Raw genomic sequence first — 18471 nt, 5'->3', positions numbered from 1 at the left:
CATTTGAAGTTCAGTTCTTTGTTTATACAACTTCTCAGAGGGAGCTGTAGCATATATCTTATCAATTTCCTTAATCTTGTCCACAATAACCAGCTCCTCGTCCTTCAACCTCTTCCTCAAAGCAGCAGAGTACGAGATGACCTGACCACGAATATAAGCTTTAAAAGTATCCCAAAGGATGTTCGTAGAAATATCTTCTGTATAGTTGATTGTAAAAAAGAGATCAATCTGTTCATTCATAAAGTTAACAAAATCCGAGTCCTGAAGCAACAGCAAATTAAAACGCCATTGTCTATTATTTTGTGTATTGGCCAGTATTTTAATAGAAGGCTTAAGTGGAGCATGATCCGAAATGGTTATAGAGTCATGTTCACATTTAACCACTGAAGAAATAAGATGAGAGTCAATAAAAAAATAATCAATTCTTGAATAGGAACGATGAACAAGTGGAAAAAAAAGAAAAATCTTTTTCCTGAGGATGCAAAAAACGCCAAATGTCCGTCGACCTGGAATCTGAAAGGAATGAGTTAATCAAGGTTGCAGATTTATTGGGTAAGGTCCGTAAAGAATCTTTTCCAACAGCTTTCCCACCACAGATGTAAGGTTCACTGGTCTATAATTACCCGGACTATCCCTACTACCTTTTTTGAACAAGGGACAACATTCGCCTCCCTCCAATCCTCCGGTACCAGTCCTGGGGACAACAAGGACATAAAGATCCTAGCCAGAGGCTCAGCAATTTCTTCCCTCACCTCGTGGAGCAGCCTGGGGAATATTCCGTCAGGCTCCAGGGACTTATTAATCCTAATGTATTTTAACAACTCCAACACCTCCTCTCCCTTAATAGCAACATGCTCCAGAACATCAACCTCACTCATATTGTCCTCACCATCATCAGGATTTTGTCAACCTTTTACACTGCAACTCATCCTGTTGATTGCAAGGTTGTTCTATCCTCAGCCTTTCCTTGGTACATTGCCTTTGTTTGTAAACCAACCACCTTATCCTCAGCACCAACACTCCATTTCCCATTCCATGCCAAGTTAGCTTAAACCTTCTTGAACAACTCTAGCACCAACAATCCATTTCCCATTCCATGCCAAGTTAGGTTAAACCTTCTTGAACAACTCTAACAAACTTGACCGCAAGGATATTGGACTCCCTCCGGTTTCGGTGTAGCCTGGCCTTTTTATTCAGGTCATACTTTCCCCAGAAGAGATCCCAATAATCCATAAATCTGAACACCTGCCCTTTCACCAGTTCTTTAGCCACACATCCACTTGCCAAATCATCTTCATCCTTACCCTCACTGGCACATGGCACATGCAGAATCCAGAGATTACTACCCTAGAGGTCCTGTTTTTCATCTTTCTACTCAGCTCCCTAAAATCTTTCTTCAGGACCTTCTCATCTTGTCACAGGTGCCAATATGCACCAAGAATTATGAAGAATACAGAAAAGTATAGCACAGGAATAGGCCCTTCACTTCGATGTTGTGCTTAGCTAATCTCGTCCCTCTGCCTGGACAGTGTCCATACCCCTGCTTTCTCTACACATTCATGTGCCCATCTAACAGCCTCTTAACCTACTGACTCCACCTTAAATACATTTTCTCTAGTATTGGACATGTTGGTTCTGGGAACTAGATATGGCCTTTCATAGCCTCATAAACTTCTATCAGATATTCCCTCAGCCACTACTGCTCCAGAGAAAACTACACAAGGCTAACCATCCCTTCCCCATAGCAGATGCTCTCTAATCCTGGCAACATCCTATAAACCTTCTTTGCATCATCTCTAAGGTCTCCACATCCTTTCTATAGAGGGGTGTCCAGAATCGATTTTGGTACTGTTATGTATTCATGTATATTTTGACACTTACCGGTTGCCGTGGGAGGGCATTCTGGGTAGATGACTTGGAAGCAAAATGAACACCTGCACATTTGATCCTCATCTCTCCATCTCTCGTGTGTGTTATTCACAGTCACCTGGCTTCCCAGTACCACAAACATAAAAACTGATGATGAGGATGTAGTGTATTTAATATTTCAGTAATATTTGAGTAATGTTGTGAAACCCCTTATCTTTAGCTCAAACCCAAACATGCTGAAAGCAGAACAGACTGCTCTTACAGAACAGCTGAAATGAAATGCCTACAGCATAGCAGTAAAAATGTTAACCATTACAATTGTAAATATATTATTTTTAATTAAGCATTTTTGTTGCTTACATAATTCATTATGGGTTATACAGTATGAATGAAGTACATGAATGACGTTCATTGTTAAACCACCTCATCATATGTGAGTGCCTCACTAAATAAAAACTAAATAGAGATATGTCCTGGCTCTTATGTTTTCCATTTGATTAGTTTCTGGAGCTACAAAACATACTTTATACTTTGTACTTTATTGTCGCCAAACAATTGATACTAGAACGTACAATCATCATGGCAATATTTGATTCTGCGCTTCCAGCTCCCTGGATTACAAATCGATAGTAAATATTAAAAATTTAAATTATAAATCATAAATAGAAAATAGAAAAATGGAAAGTAAGGTAGAGCAAAAAAACTGAGATGCAGGTCCGGATATTTGGAGGGTACGGCCCAGATCCGGGTCAGGATCCGTCAGCAGTCTTATCACAGTTGGAAAGAAGCTGTTCCCAAATCTGGGAACATGGCAGAGATGACAAGCCCTCATCCAATATCAATTGTGTTGTTGCCCTCGGCAAGAAAAGTCCAAGTGAAAGAAATGTGGGTGAGTGAAAAGAAGAAGCAGAATGCTACAAGAAATGGGGTGAGTGAACGACCATACGAAGCATGGTGACCGCAAGAATCTCAGGGGAGAGAACGAGAATGGGATGGTTAAATAAAACAAATGAGAAAGACAGATCAGACTAGTAAACTTTTCTGGAACCTGATTGTGTTTGAAAATGGTGATAATGTTTGGAAGTATAGGGCCGTATGATAAAATGACAGAGCAATGAAGTGCGTATACTGAAAGTTTTGAATATTTTGCACTGGCACATTGAATTTCAGATGATATCCGTGTTCCTATTTTTCTCACTGTGATGGGTGCAACATCATTTAATTGATTACGCAATATAATGCTAAACCCGGCGATAAGCCTTATGAGGACATAGTTAAAGTCTTAAAGGACTGCTATTCACCTAAACCCTTGATTATTGCTGAGACGTTTCAATTTCATAAAAGGAATCAAGAAGAAGGTGAGTCAATGTATTTTACAGTTTGTGACAATCCTGAAGGAGGTTGTCTGAACACTGCGATTTTCAAGTCAAGTCACTTTTTATTGTCATTTCGACCATAACTGCTGGTACAGTACACAGTAAAAACGAGACAACGTTTTTCAGGACCATGGTGCTACGTGAAACAATACAAAATCTACACTGAACTACATAAAACAACACAAAAACTACACTAGACTACAGACCTACCCAGGACTGCATAAAGTGCACAAAACAGTGCAGGCATTACAATAAATAATAAACAAGACAATAGGCACAGTAGAGGGCAGTAGGTTGGCTTCAGTCCAGGCTCTGCGTATTGAGGAGTCTGCTGGATTGGGGGAAGAAACTATTACCTAGGCTGGTTGTGAGAGCCCGAATGCTTCAGTGCCTTTTACCAGATGGCAGGAGGAAGAAGAGTTTGTATGTGGGGTGTGTGGGGTCCTTTATAATGCTGTTTGCTTTACGGATGCAGCGTGTGGTGTAAATGTCTGTAATGGTGGGAAGAGAGACCCCGATAATTTTCTCAGCTGACCTCACTATCCGCTGCAGGGTCTTGCGATCCGAGATGGTACAATTTCTGAACCAGGCAGTGATGCAGCTGCTCAGGATGCTCTCAATACAACCTCTGTAGAATGTGGTGAGGATGGGGGGAGGGAGATGAACTTTTCTCAGCCTTCGCAGAAAGCAGAGACGCTGCTGGGCTTTCTTTGCTATGGAGCTGGTGTTGAGGGACCAGGTGTGATTCTCCGCCAGGTGAACACCAAGAAATTTGGTGCTCTTAACAATCTCTATGGAAGAATCGTCGATGTTCAGTGGAGAGTGGTCGCTCTGTGTCCTCCTGAAGTTAACCATCTCTTTTGTTTTGTTCATATTCAGAGACAGGTTGTTAGCTCTGCACCAATCAGTTAGTCGCTGCACCTCCTCTCTATATGCTGACTCATCGTTCTTGCTAATGAGACCCACCATGGTCGTGTCATCCGTGAACTTGACGATGTGGTTCGAGGTGTGTTGCAGCACAGTCATGGGTCAGCAGAGTGAACAGCAGTGGACTGAGCACACAGCCCTGGGGGGCCCTCGTGCTCAGTGTGTTGGTGTTGGAGATGCTGCTTCCAATCCTGACTGACCGGGGTCTCCCAGTCAGGAAGTCTAGGATCTAGTTGAAGAGGGAGGTGTTCAGGCCCAGTAGGCTCAGATTTCCAATCAGTTTCTGAGGAATGATTGTGTTTAATGCTGAACTGAAGTCTATGAACAGCATTCAAACGTACGTGTCATTTTTGTCTGGGTGGGTTAGAGCCAGGTGGAGGGTGATGGCAATGGCGTTGTCTGTTGAATGGCTGGGACAGTACGCGAACTACAGGGGGTCCAGTGAGGGGGGCAGCAAGGTCTTGATGTGCCTCATAATGAGCCTCTCACAACACTTCATGATGACGGATGTGAGTGCAACAGGACGGTAGTCGTTGAAGCAGGACATTGGAGCTGCAGTACCGCTGGTATCAGAGAAAATTTAAAAGGAGAAATTGCAGCGTCTTGCCCCAAAAGGGGCAAGGTTGACTTTAAAGATTTACACTGGTGAGGTTGTTCCAGAGAGGGGAGTAATACATGTTACAGTGGAGATTAATGAACAGAGAAAGAAACTTCCACTGTACATTGTTAAACACAACGTTTCTGGGCTGCTCATGGTCAGAGCAGTTCAAATTCACTGGCACGAAGGACACTTGATTAGTGGGGGCACTGATATATAAGAGGTCTTGAAGATACACATAGAAACATAGAAAACCTACAGCACAATACAGGCCCTTTGGCCCACAATGTTGTGCCAAACATGTACTTACTTTAGAAATTACTGAGGGTTACCTATAGCCCTCTATTTTTCTAAGCTCCATGTACCTATCCAAGAGTCTCTTAAAAGACCCTATCGTATCCGCCTCCACCACCGTTACTGCAGCCCATTCCACGCACTCACCACTTCCTGCAAAAAAAAAATTACCCCTGACATCTCCTCTGTGCCTACTTCCAAGCACCGTAAAACTATGCTCTCTCGTGATAGCCATTTCAGCCCTGGGAAAAAGTCTCTGTCTATCCACACTATCAATGCTTCACATCATCTTGTACATCTCTATCAGGTCACCTCTCATCCTCCATCGCTCCAAAGAGAAAAGGCCGAGTTCACTCAACTTATTCTCATAAGGCATGCTCCCCAATCCAGGCAACATCCTTGTAAGGATCCTCTGCACCCCTTCTATAGTTTCCACATCCTTCTTGTAGTGAGGTGACCAGAATTGAGCACAGTACTACAAGTGGGGTCTGATCAGGGTCCTATGTAGCTGTAACATTACTGCTCGGCTCTTAAATTTAATCCCATGGTTGATGAAGGCCAATGCACCGTGTGCCTTCTTAATCACAGAGTCAACCTGTGCAGCAGCTTTGAGTGTCCTATTGACTCAGACCCCAAGATCCCTCTAACCCTTCACACTGCCAAAAGTCTTACCATTAATACTATATTCTGCCATCATATTTGACCTATCAAAGTGAACCACCTCACACTTAGAAACATAGAAAACCTACAGCACAATACAGGCCCTTTGGCCTCAAAGTTATGCCGAACATGTCCCTACCTTAGAACTATCTAGGCTTTACCCATAGCCCTCTATTTTTCTGAGCTCCATGTAGCCATCCAGGAATCTCTTAAACAACCCTATCATTTCTGCCTCCACCACCGCCGCTGGCAGCCCATTTCACGCACTCACCAATCTCTGCGTAAAAAAAACTTACCCCTGACGTCTCCTCTGTACCTACTTCCAAGCACCTTAAAACCATGCCCTCTCGTGCTAGCCATTTCAGCCCTGGGGAAAAGCCTCTGACTATCCACTTATCTGGGTTGAACTCCATCTGCCACTTCTCAGCCCAGTTTTGCATCCTATTGCTGTAACCTCTGACAGCCCTCCACACTATCCACAACGCCCCCAACCTTTGTGCATTCAACACATTTACTAAACCATCCCTCCACTTCTCGTCCAGGTCATTTATAAAACTCATAAAGAGAAGGGGTTTCCTAAACAGATCCCTGAGGCACACCACTGGTCACCGACCTCCATGCAGAATATGACCTGTCTACAACCACTCTTTGCCTTCTATGGGCAAGCCAATTCTGGATTCACAAAGCAAGGTACCCTTGGGTCCCATGCCTCCTAACTTTCTCAATAAGCCTTGCATGGGATACCTTATCAAATGCAAACACGAGGAAATCTGCAGATGCTGGAATTCCAAGCAACACACATAAAAGTTGCTGGTGAATGCAGCAGGCCAGGCAGCATCTCTACGAAGAGGTACAGTCGACATTTCGGGCCGAGACCCTTCGTCAGGACTAACTGAAAGAGGAGCTAGTAAGAGATTTGAAAGTGGGAGGGGGAGGGGGAGATCCGAAATGATAGGAGAAGACAGAAGGGGGAGGGATGCAGCCAAGAGCTGGACAGTTGATTGGCAAAAGGGATATGAGAGGATCATGGGATAGGAGGCCTAGGGAAAAAGAAAGGCAGGGGGGAAACCAGAGGATACGCAAGGGGTATAGTGAGGGGGATAGAGGGAGAAAAAGAATGTGTGTATATAAATAAATAACGGATGGTGTATGAGGGGGAGGTGGGGCATTAGCGGAAGTCTGAGAAGTCAATGTTCATGCCATCAGGTTGGAGGCTACCCAGACGGAATATAAGGTGTTGTTCCTCCAACCTGAGTATGGCTTCATCTTTACAGTAGAGGAGGCCGTGGATAGACATATGGGAATGGGGCGTGGAATTAAAATGTGTGGCCACTGGGAGATCCTGCTTTCTCGAGAAAGCAGGATCTCCCAGTGGCCACACATTTTAATTCCACGTCCCATTCCCATTCTGGAACTGAACTTCTTTTGGAAGAATATGACAGGGAAGGCATCTGAGACCCTGAAAGATGGCTTGTATCCTTGCATTGCTGTCCTGCCAGGAGTTCGCAACTGGATGGGACCACGAAGGGCTAAGTTTCAGACTCGGAGAGAGCATTTCTCAAGTAAAGAGTTACAGATCCACAAGAGAGAATAAAGGAAGAAGATCCTGATGTTGTACTCTGTCTTCAGTGCTGAAGCTTTGGTGATGGCTGTCATGTGACCAATGGTCAACAATCTTGAAGCCCATTGGAAAATAAAAAGAATGAAAATATTTGCTTGTGAAGATTTGGAAGTGGGTGCATAATAACACAAAGAAACTTTGATCGGAATGACAGAGACAAAGACTTGTGTGACAGAGATGTAGAGAAGGATGAAGATAACTAAAATGCTTTAGGAGAGAGCTTGGTGATGGCAAGTGTGTTTTTGATGAGTGGAGGTGAAGTTCTGCAGGAAGCAGTTTTGCCTAAACCCTCAATGAAGGACTTTGCAAAGATTCGGCATGACATCTAAAACTTTAACAAACCTCTATAGCTGTGTGGTGGAGAATATGTTGACTGGCTGTATCACAGCCTGGTATGGAAACACCAATGCCTGAATGGAAAATCCTACAAAAAGTAATAGATACAGCCCAGACCATCACAGATATCACTCTCCCCACCATTGAACACTTCTGCATGAAGTGTTGTTGTAAGAAAGTAGTATGCATCATCAGGTACCCCCACCACCCAGGTCATGCTCTCTTCTTGCTGCTGCCATCAGGAAGAAGGTGCAGGAGCCTCAGGATTTGCACCACCAGGTTCAGGAACAGTTACTATTCCTTAACCATCAGGATCTTGAACCAAAGGGGATAACATCATTCAACTTCACTTGCCTCATCATTGAAGTGTTCCCACAACCTATGGACTTTCAAAGAGTCTTCATCTCATTTTGTAGATATTCATTCATTCATTCATTCATTCATTTACTTACTTACTAATTATTTCTTTCTTTTTGCATTTGCACAGTTCATTGTATTTTGCATTCTGGCTGTACACCCAGTTGGTATGGTTTTTCATTGACCCTATTTTGGTGATTATTCTATTATGGATTTATTGAAAGAGCAAACAAGAAAATAAATCTCGGGGTTGTATATGGTGACATATATGTACTTTGACAGTGAATTAATTTGAACTTTCATGGAGAAAACCGCTCCTAGACTAGCATCAATGATTGAATACATGTTTGCTGAAGGATCAGTGTCATCTAGCCAGTTCATTCAATAGTTTTCAAGTAACTGAAGTAGACCAGGTAGTCGCTCGAGTAGCCTGCAGTCAACACCACATGAAGAACTTGAGAGACTTGCTCATCTGGAGCACCTGTTTCACAGCTTGGGAATTATTTTGCTCCCATTCCATCATGAGAAGACAATAAAGAGATTAATAAAAGGGTCAATATATTAGAAATACTGCAAAAAACAAATGTGGATGCGAAACCACTGCTGTCCAGACTGACAAGGAGAAACTAAAGGAGAGTTCATAGACTGGAGTAGTTTTGTCTGTGGAAGAGGTGGAAGCAAAACTGAAAGGTCTCAAAATGTTTGCTCGTGGAACAGACTCTAACTGCATCATCTGGTCCTTAACAAATAGAAAAAAAGACACAGGTACGTTTGTTTTCAAAAAGCTAGTTAACAGTATGAAGACAAGTGGAACCTTGCCTTTGCAATAATTCTACTGTCCCCTGTAATGTGATCTCCGTTCCTAGGTATTCTAGGTGACCTGTTTGGCAGTCGGAATCATTACATGCCAGTCTTTAATCAGCAAAACCATTCATCCCCTGTTGCCTGTGCTTTCTGAGGTGCCCCCTGATGACAATGCAGTACCCAAGCCAAGTTTAAGATGGGGGGGGGGGGAGGATATGTTATGTATTGCTGTCAAGCGTTCCTGTCTGATATGTTGTGAACATAATATAAGAAGGCATTCTGGTAGATGATTTCCAAATCAAATAAACAGCAGTGCATTTGTTCCTCACCTCTCTGTCTCTCATGTACTATTCAAGGCCACCCATCTTCCAGACACAGATGCAACCTAACCAGAATTTTACAAAGTTGAAACATAACTTACTGGCTCTTGAACTCACTGCTTTGACTAATAAAGGCAATTACAAAATCTATTTTCATAGTGGAGTTGTAGGTTGAAGACTTCAGGTGCAAAGTTTTAGTCTTAGATCTGCCTGACACTCTCTTTAAAATTAAATTGCCTCTTTGTGAGTGTTGAGGCAAAACTTTAAAATTACAAAATCATAAAAGTGCATTAAATGTGTCAGATATTCAGATATATAGAATTTATTTCTCAATATCTGCATCTGTTCATTAATTTTATATGTCTGAATTTGAGATGTGTAGAATTAATGATCCACAGATATGCAGATAACTTTCCTTCTACCTTCTCCCTCCAGGTTAGAAATCTGTCCTGAAGAAGGGTCCCGGCCAAAACATTGACTGTATATTCTTTTCTATAGGTGCTGCCTGACCTGCTGAGTGCTTCCAGCATTTTGTGTGCATTACTTTGGATTCCTAGTATTTGCAGGCTCTTTTACATTTAAAGAAGATGCAAAGGCTTGAAACGCTCCATAAGACTCAAGGACAACTTCTATCCCATTGTAATACGACTCTTGAGTGAAACTCATGTATGATAAATTTAAATCATCATGCTCCTGGAGCCTATATCCTGCATTCTGTTATTGCTCTTCCCTTGTACTGCCTCAATGTACTTGTGTTTTGAAATGATTTGTAGAGATGACATATAAAGTTTTCCATTGTATCTCTCTACATGTAACAATAATAAGCAAATTAACAATGTTTTCCACTTTTCCAGGATGAGGATTGAGAGAATGTATTTTCCCGATTGATATAAAATTAGTGGGTATATTTTCAGGTGAAGAGGTTGACTATTTGTGAAAGAAGGAGGAATTTCTTTTCTCACAAGTTCTGAATCAAGTCTCTGGATATTGAATCATTAAATATACTCAAGATTAAGATAAGCAGATCTTTGGAGTGTAATGGAATTAAGCATAAGAAAATAGAGTTGAGGTGAAGGATCAGATCAGCCATGATCATATTGAAAGTCACATTTGGTGGGAAGAATCAGTGGTCTACTACTTTAACAGATGTCCTGGTGTCAAGTGGTCTGTGCAGGTTACATTCATGAGCTCCCACAGATTGCCTCCTTCGTGCAAAGTAGGACTCCACTCAAAGAAATACTTTCTCTTTGTTGCCTGTTAACATCACTTTAACTCTTGTTCCAATGCTGTCTTCATGTCAAATGTAGACACTCTCACATTACCTCTGAATTCTGCTCTTGGCTCCCTCAGTAGACTGCCTATACTTCTTACTGCCTCATCGGGCAACCAGAATAACCAAAGACCTCATCCACACACCCACTTGAGCAGAAGATACAGAAGCCTGAAAGCACGTATCATTCAATAAGGAAGTGCAGCTTCCACCCCGCTGTAATAAGACAGTAGGGTTTTTCCCTAGAACACTAAGATAGGCTCAAGCTTAACGGTCTACCTTGTTATGACCTTGCACCTTTTTGTTTACGTGCACTACACTTTCTCTGTAGCTGTTACATTTTATTTTGTATTCTGCTATTATTTTACCTTGTTCTATCTCAATACACAATGTAATGATTTGACCTGTATGATCAGTATACAGTGTAAGCTTTATACTGTATCTTCTGTGTAGAAGTCCCAATGTCAGAGTGTGCAAAACTTGATCTGCAGTTAGGGAAGCATTTTGCATCTAGTGATTATAATGCCATCAGTTTCAAGGTAATTATGGACAAGGATAAGTCAGATCCTTGGATTGAGACTCTAAATTGAAGAAAGGCCAACTTTGATAGTTTCAGAAAGGATCTGGCAAGTGTGGACTGGGATAGCTTGTTTTCTGCCAAAGGTATACGTGATAATAAATCAGAGGCCTTCAAAAGTTAATGGAACCTTGGTTTTCAACAGATATTGAGGCCCCAGCTAAGAAAAAAGGGGAGGTACAGAGCAGGTATATGCAGGCAGAGACAGATAAGTTATAAGAGAATGCAAGAGAACACTTAAGGAAAGTAGAAGGGCTAAAAGAAGACATGTTAGCATTCATTTCATGAGGTCTAGAATACAAGAGCAAGGATGTGATGCTGAGGCTTTATAATGTACTGGTGAGGACTCATCTTGAGTATTGTGAACAGTTTTGGACCCCTCATCTTAGAAAAGATGTGCTAGCATTGGAGAGGGTCCAGAGGAGGTTCACAAGGATGATTCCAGGAATGAAGGGGTTATCATACGAGGAATGTGTGATGGCTCTGGGTCTGTACTCACTGGAATTCAGAAGGATGAGGAGGGATCTCATTGAAACCTTTCAAATGTTGAAAGGCCTAGACAGAGGATGTTTCCCATGGTGGGAGAGTCTAGGACAAGAAGGCACAGCCTCAGGATAGAGGGGCACCTTTTCAAAACAGAGATGCAGAGAAATTTCTTTAGCCAAAGGGTGGTGAATTTGTGGAATTTGTTTCCACATGCAGCTGTGGAGGCCAGGTCGTTGGTGTATTTAAGGCAGAGATTGATAGGTTCTTGATTGGACATGGCATCAAAAGTTATGGGGAGAAGGCCAGGAACTGAGGTTGAGGAGGAGAGAAAAAAGGATCAGCTGTGATTGAATGGCAGCGCAGACTCGATGGGCCAGATGGCCTAATTCTGTGCCTATGTCTTATGGTCTAGCAGACAAGGAGAAGGAGAATCCTTATGGCTTGTATATTAAGAGCAACAGGATAGCAAGGGACAAAATTGGTCTCTGGAAGATCAGACAGGTAATCTATGTGTGGAGCCGAAAGAGACGGGGAGTTCACAAAAGGATTCTTTGCAACTGTGTATACCCGGGAGATTGGCACAGAGTCTATAGATGTGAGGAAATTCAGCAGCGAGGTCATGGACCATATACAGATTACAGAGGAGGTGCTGTTTGCTGTCTTGCGGCAAATTAGGGTGATAAATTGCCGGGGCCTGACAAGGTGTTCCCTTGGAACCTGTGAAAGGCTAGTGCTAAAATTGCAGAGGTCCTGGCAGAGATATGTAAAACATCCTTAGCCACAGGTCGGGTGCTAGAGGGTACCAAATGTTGTTCTGTTGTTTAAGAAAAGCTCTAAGGATAAGCCAGAAAATTATAGGACAGCAAGCAGGACATCTGTTGTGGGAAAGTTATTGTAAGAGATTCTAAGGAAAGTTCAATTTAATGTCAGAGAAATGTATACAATATACATCTTGAAATGCTTTTTCTTCGCAAACATCTACGAGAAACAGAGAAGTGCTCCAAAGAATGAATGACAGTTAAATGTTAGAACCCCAAAGTCCATCCCCTCTGCTCCCCCCTCCCGCGTGTAAGCAGCAGCAAACAACAATCTCCCAGTATAAGTATTTGGATAAACAGGGTCTGATTAGGGATAGTCAACATGGCTTTATACATGTTAAGTTGTGTTTAACCAATCTTAGAGTTTTTTTGAGGTTATTACCAAGAAAGGTGATGAAAGCAAGGCAGTGGATGTTATCTACTTGAATTTTAGCAAGGCCTTTGACAGGGTTCTGTGTGGGAGATTGGTCAAGAAGATTTATTCATATGGCATAAATTGGATTAGACATTGGCTTCGTAGAAGGAGCCAGGGAATGGTTGTAGATGGTTGCCTATCTGACTGGAGGCCTGTGAGTAGTGATGTGCTGCAGGGATTGGTGCTGGGTCCTTTGTTGTTTGTCATCTATATCAAAGATCTTAATGGTAATATGGTAAACTGGATCAGCAAATTTGTGAATGACACTAAGATTGGGGGTATAGTGGACAGCAAGGAAAACTGTCAAAGCTTATAGTGGGATCTGGGCCAGCTAGTGTAAAGGGCTGAAAAATGGAAGATAGAATTTAATGCAGAGAAGTGTGAGGTGTTGCACTTTGGAATGACCACCCAGGGCTGTTCTTACACTGTGCATGGTAAGGCATTGTGGTAGGGCACTGAGGAGTGCAGTAGAACAGAGGGATATGAGAATAGTGATCCATAATTTCTCAAAAGTGATGTCACGGGTAGATAGGGTCATAAAGAACGCTTTTGGCACATTGGCCTTCATAAATCAATGTACTGAGTACAGGAGTTGGGATGTTATGTTGAAGTTGTATAAGATGTTGGTGAGGCCTAATTTGGAGTATTGTATGCAGTTCTGGTCAACTAGCATTAGAAAAAATGTAAATAAGATTGCTGAGAAAATTGACAAGAATATTGCTGGGACTTGAGGACCTGACTGATAGGGAAAGGTTGAATAGGTTGGGACTTTATTCCATAAGACCAAAAGATATAGGAGCAGAAGTAGGCCATTCAGCCCATTGAGTCTGCTCCGCCATTCAATCATGGGTTGATCCAATTCTTCCAGTTATCTCCACTCCCCTGTCTTCTCCCCATACCCCTTTATGCCCTGGCTAATCAAGAACCTGTCTATCTCAGCCTTAAATGCACCCAATGACTTGGCCTCCACAGCCACGCTTAGCAACAAATTCCACATATTCATCACCCTCTGACTAAAGTAATTTCTCTGCATCTCCATTCTAAATGGATGTCCTTCAATCCTGAAGTCGTGCCCTCTTGTCCTAGACTCCCCTACCATGGGAAATAACTTTGTCATATCTAATCAGTTCTGGCCTTTTAACATTTGGAATGTTTCTATGAGATCCCACCGCCATTCTCCCGAACTCAAAGAAATACATTATTGAGGAGAGATTTATAGTAGTAGTCATACTTAATTGATCCTGGGGGAAATTGGTTTTTGTTACAGTTGCACCATAAATAATTAAATAGTAATAAAACCATAAATAGTTAAATAGTAATATGTAAATTATGCCAGGAAATAAGTCCAGGACCAGCCTATTGGCTCAGGGTGTCTGACCCTCCAAGGGAGGAGCTGTAAAGTTTAATGGCCATAGGCAGGAATGACTTCCTATGACGCTCTGTGTTGCATCTCGGTGGAATGAGTCTCTGGCTGAATGTACTCCTGTGCCCAACTAGTACATTGTCCAAGATGGCATGCAACTTGGACAGCATCCTCTTCAGACACCACCGTCAGAGAGTCCAGTTCCATCCCCACAACATCACTGGCCTTATGAATGTTTGTTGATTCTGTTGGTGTCTGCTACCCTTAGCCTGCTGCCCCAGCACACAACAGCAAACATGATCGCACTGGCCACCTCAGACTCGTAGAACATCCTCAGCATCATCTGGCAGATGTTAAAGGACCTCAGTCTCCTCAGGAAATAGAGACGGCTCTGACCCTTCTTGTAGACAGCCTCAGTGTTCTTTGACCAGTCCAGTTTATTGTCAATTCGTATCCCCAAGCATTTGTAATCCTCCACCATGTCCACACTGACCCCCTGGATGGAAACAGGGGTCACCGGTACCTTAGCTCTCCTCAGGTCCACCACTAGCTCCTTAGTCTTTTTCACATTAAGCTGCAGATAATTCTGCTCACGCCATGTGACAAAGTTTCCTACCGTAGCCCTATACTCAACCTCATCTCCCTTGCTGATGCATCCAACTATGGCAGAGTCAACAGAAAACTTCTGAAGATGACAAGACTCTGTGCAGTAGTTGAAGTCCGAGGTGTAAATGGTGAAGAGAAAGGGAGAGAAGACAGTCCCCTGTGGAGCCCCAGTGCTGCTGATCACTCTGTCGGACACACAGTGTTGCAAGCATATGTACTGTGGTCTGCCAGTCAGGTAATCAAGAATCCATGACACCAGGAGAGCATCCACCTGCATCGCTGTCAGCTTCTCCCCCAGCAGAACAGGGCGGATGGTGTTGAACGCACTGGAGAAGTCAAAAAACATGACCCTCACAGTGCTCGCTGGCTTGTCCAGGTGGGCGTATACACAGTTCAGCAGGTAGACGGTGGCATCCTCAACTCCTAGTCGGGGCTGGTAGGCGAACTGGAGGGGATCTAAGTGTGGCCTGACCATAGGCCGGAGCAGCTCCAGAACAAGTCTCTCCAGGGTCTTCATGATGTGGGAGGCCAATGCCACCGGTCTGTAGTCATTGAGGCCGCTGGGGCACAAGGACGAGGCAGGATGTCTTCCACAGCACAGAAACCCTCTGGAGCCTCAGGCTCAGGTTGAAGACATGGTGAAGTACTCCACATAGCTGAGGGGCATAGGCTTTGAGCACCCTGGTACTGACGCCATCCGGTCCTGCAGCCTTGCTTGGGTTGAGACGTTTCAACTGTCTTCTCACCTGTTCAGCTGTGAAGCCTACCGTGGTGGTTTCGTGTGGGGAAGGGGTATAGTCATGAGAGCAGGGTGGGGGACTGTGAGGAGGGGTAGGAGGGGAGAGTGGAATATGTGTTGGTTAGGGGCCGACAACAGATGACTCATGTGGGGGATGGGCAGGGGCCACAATGTCTAATCTGTTAAAGAACAGGTTAAGTTCGTTGGCCCTGTCCACACTGCCTTCAGCTCCTCTATTGCTAGTTTGCTGGAACCCAGTGATGGTCCTCATCCCACTCCAGACATCTCTCATGTTGTTCTGCTGGAGTTTCCACTCAAGCTTCCTCCTGTACCTGTCTTTAGCTTCCCTGATCCTGGCTTTCAGGTCCCTCTGTATTGCCCTCAGCTCCTCCCTATTTCCATCTCTAAATGTCCTCTTTTTAGCGTTCAGGATGTCCTTAATGTCCTTTGTTACCCATGGCTTGTTATTTGAATAACAAAGGACAGTTCTTTTTGGAACATTGCAGTCCACACAGAAGTTGATGTAATCAGTGATGTACTCTGTGAGCCCATCAATATCCTCTCCATGTGGCTCACAGAGTGCCTGCCATTCTGTCACCTCAAAACAACCCTGGAGCGCCTCATAAGCCTCCTCCGACCATTTCCTCACTGTCCTCGAGGTTGCAGGTTTACTCTTCACCAGAGGCACGTAACAGGGTTTTAGATGCACCAGGTTGTGATCTGACCTTCCCAGTGGGGGGAGGGGAGAGGAGCTGTATGCATCGTTAATGTTAGCGTACATCAAATCCAGAGTCCTCTCCCCTCTGGTTGTACAGCTCACATACTGCCTGAAGTTGGGCAGTGTTCTAGCCAGGGTAACATGGTTGAAGTCACCCGAGATGGTAACGAGGGCACTCGGGTGCTGGGTTTGTAATCCGGCTATGATGGTGTAAATGATGTTACACGCCGACCAACCACAATTGCATGCGAGATTTCCCTTGGCAAATAATATGGCCGGAGTCCAACAGCAAAAAATTCAATATCCGGGCTGCAGACACGTTCCTTGATCGTAGTATGACCAGGATTGCACCATCTGTTGTCTACCAGAACCGCCAGCCCCACTCCTTTACACTTACCGCTGTCAGCGCAATTCCGGTCAGCTTAAACGGTCTGGAAGCCCTCTATGGAAACACTTTGATCAGGTATGTCCTCGTGCTGCCACGTTTCAGTAAAACACATGACACTGCTCTCCCGAAATGTTCTCTGACTCCTGACAAGCGCCGTCAATTCATCCATTTTATTACCCAGCGATCTCACATTGCCCATGATGAGAGAGGGGAGACACGGCTTATAACTTCTCTTCTCCATAAGCCTCTGTTGTCTCGACCCGGTCCTCTTCCCTCTCCTTTTTGATCCCCCTCTGCATCCTCTGTGTGTTTTCCTCCAGATTTCAGGCGGGGTGTCCGCCACTCTGTTCGCTAAACTGACCGGCATAAGCGCAATCAGCTGGTCCCTGGGGTCTGGAATAAACAGTGTGGCCATCCTGCTGCCACGCTAATGAGACGTGTCCCAATGTAACTATTTCCAGCGCTAAAAAACCAAATAAGACTCCCTCTACCAGCATGTTAGAGAGGGTGCAGCTTCAACGTGTTACCATGAGAAAAAAATACAACAAATAACCTAAGTTAAAAAGTTTAAAAAGTAAGAATCTTGGCGGAGCCACTGTAGCAGACTGCATGCATAGAGGTATACAAAATTATGAAGTGTATAGACAGGGTAAATGAAAGCAAGCTTTTTCCAACTGAGATTAGGTGTGGCTATAAATAGAGGTCTTGGGCTAAAGGTGAAAGGGGAACATGAGGGAGATCTTCTTCTCTCAGAGAGTGCTGAGAGTGTGGAATGAGCAAGTGGTGGATACAGGGTCAATTTCATCATTCAAGAGAAATTTGGATAAGTACCTGGATGAGAGTAGGATGGAGGGATAGAGTCCGAGTGTAGATTGATGGTACTAATTAGGTTAATGGTTCGGCACAGATTAGTTGGGCCGAAGGACCTGTTTCTGTGCTGTAGTATTCTCTAACTCTAAAAGTGGTGGTGGTGGCATTCTAAGATGAAGATAAACACAGCAGATACTCAACAGGTCAGGCATCTTTTATTATTAAGAAACTGTTAGGCATTCAAGGCAGTGACCTTTTATCAAGCTTAGCCCATTTTTGCACTATTCAGACTCAACATGTGCACAATCTCAGTATTAATCATAAAGTGATTTCCTTCTCTTCGAACAGATGATTTACTTTTGTGATCATAAAAGTTTTAACATGTTTGTTTAACTGTGGTTAGTCATGGTTATGATAAGATTGCAGGCTTTGGACTTTCGAAATAGTGGCGTTTAACCACAAGTAAATCCTCAGGCATTAAATCCCCCACAGCCGGTGGGACAGTTATCTACATGCCCCTGAGCAGTATGAACCAAACAAAGTGAAGCGTGCAGACGTAAGACATGACATGTACAGGAAAATGGAACGAAAGGCATTTGGATAGTTTCTTAACATCATTTGCATAAAATAATCATATAACCATATAACAATTACAGCATGGAAACAGGCCATCTCAGTCCTTCTTGTCCATGCCAAACGCTTACTCTCACCTAGTCCCACCGACCTGCACTCAGCCCATAACCCTCCATTTATTTCCTGTCCATATAGCTATCCAATTTCACTTTAAATGACAACATCGAACCTGCGTCAATCACTTCTGTTGGAAGCTCGTTCCACACAGCTACCACTCTCTGAGTAAAGAGCTCCCCTTCATGTTACCCCTAAACTTTTGCCCTTTAACTCTCAACTCATGTCCTCTTGTTTGAATCTCCCCCACTCTCAATGGAAAAAGCCTATCCACGTCAACTCTATTTATCCCCCTCATAATTTTAAATACCTCTATCAAGTCCCCCCTCAACCTTCTACACTCCAAAGAATAAAGACCCAACTTGTTCAACCTTTCTCTGTAACTTAGGAGATGAAACCCAGGTAACATTCTAGTAAATCTTCTCTGTACTC

At 43.5% G+C, this 18471-nt stretch overlaps 1 protein-coding gene across 1 annotated transcript in view; it reads right to left on the bottom strand.

Moving 5' to 3' along the window:
- The window catches only part of osgin2 (oxidative stress induced growth inhibitor family member 2), a 97285-nt gene extending 80383 nt beyond the window's left edge, over window positions 1-16902 (bottom strand). Inside the window, exon 1 of the mRNA XM_072256756.1 lies at window positions 16552-16902. The gene's annotated coding sequence lies outside the window, so the exon portion shown is untranslated. The remainder of the gene's footprint in view (window positions 1-16551) is intronic.
- Window positions 16903-18471: the final 1569 nt, after the last annotated feature.

This window comes from Mobula birostris, chromosome 1, assembly GCF_030028105.1.
Source record: "Mobula birostris isolate sMobBir1 chromosome 1, sMobBir1.hap1, whole genome shotgun sequence".
NCBI lineage: Eukaryota > Metazoa > Chordata > Chondrichthyes > Myliobatiformes > Myliobatidae > Mobula > Mobula birostris.
Note: the sequence above shows the minus strand (reverse complement) of the source record. Positions and strands in the feature narration are given on the sequence as shown.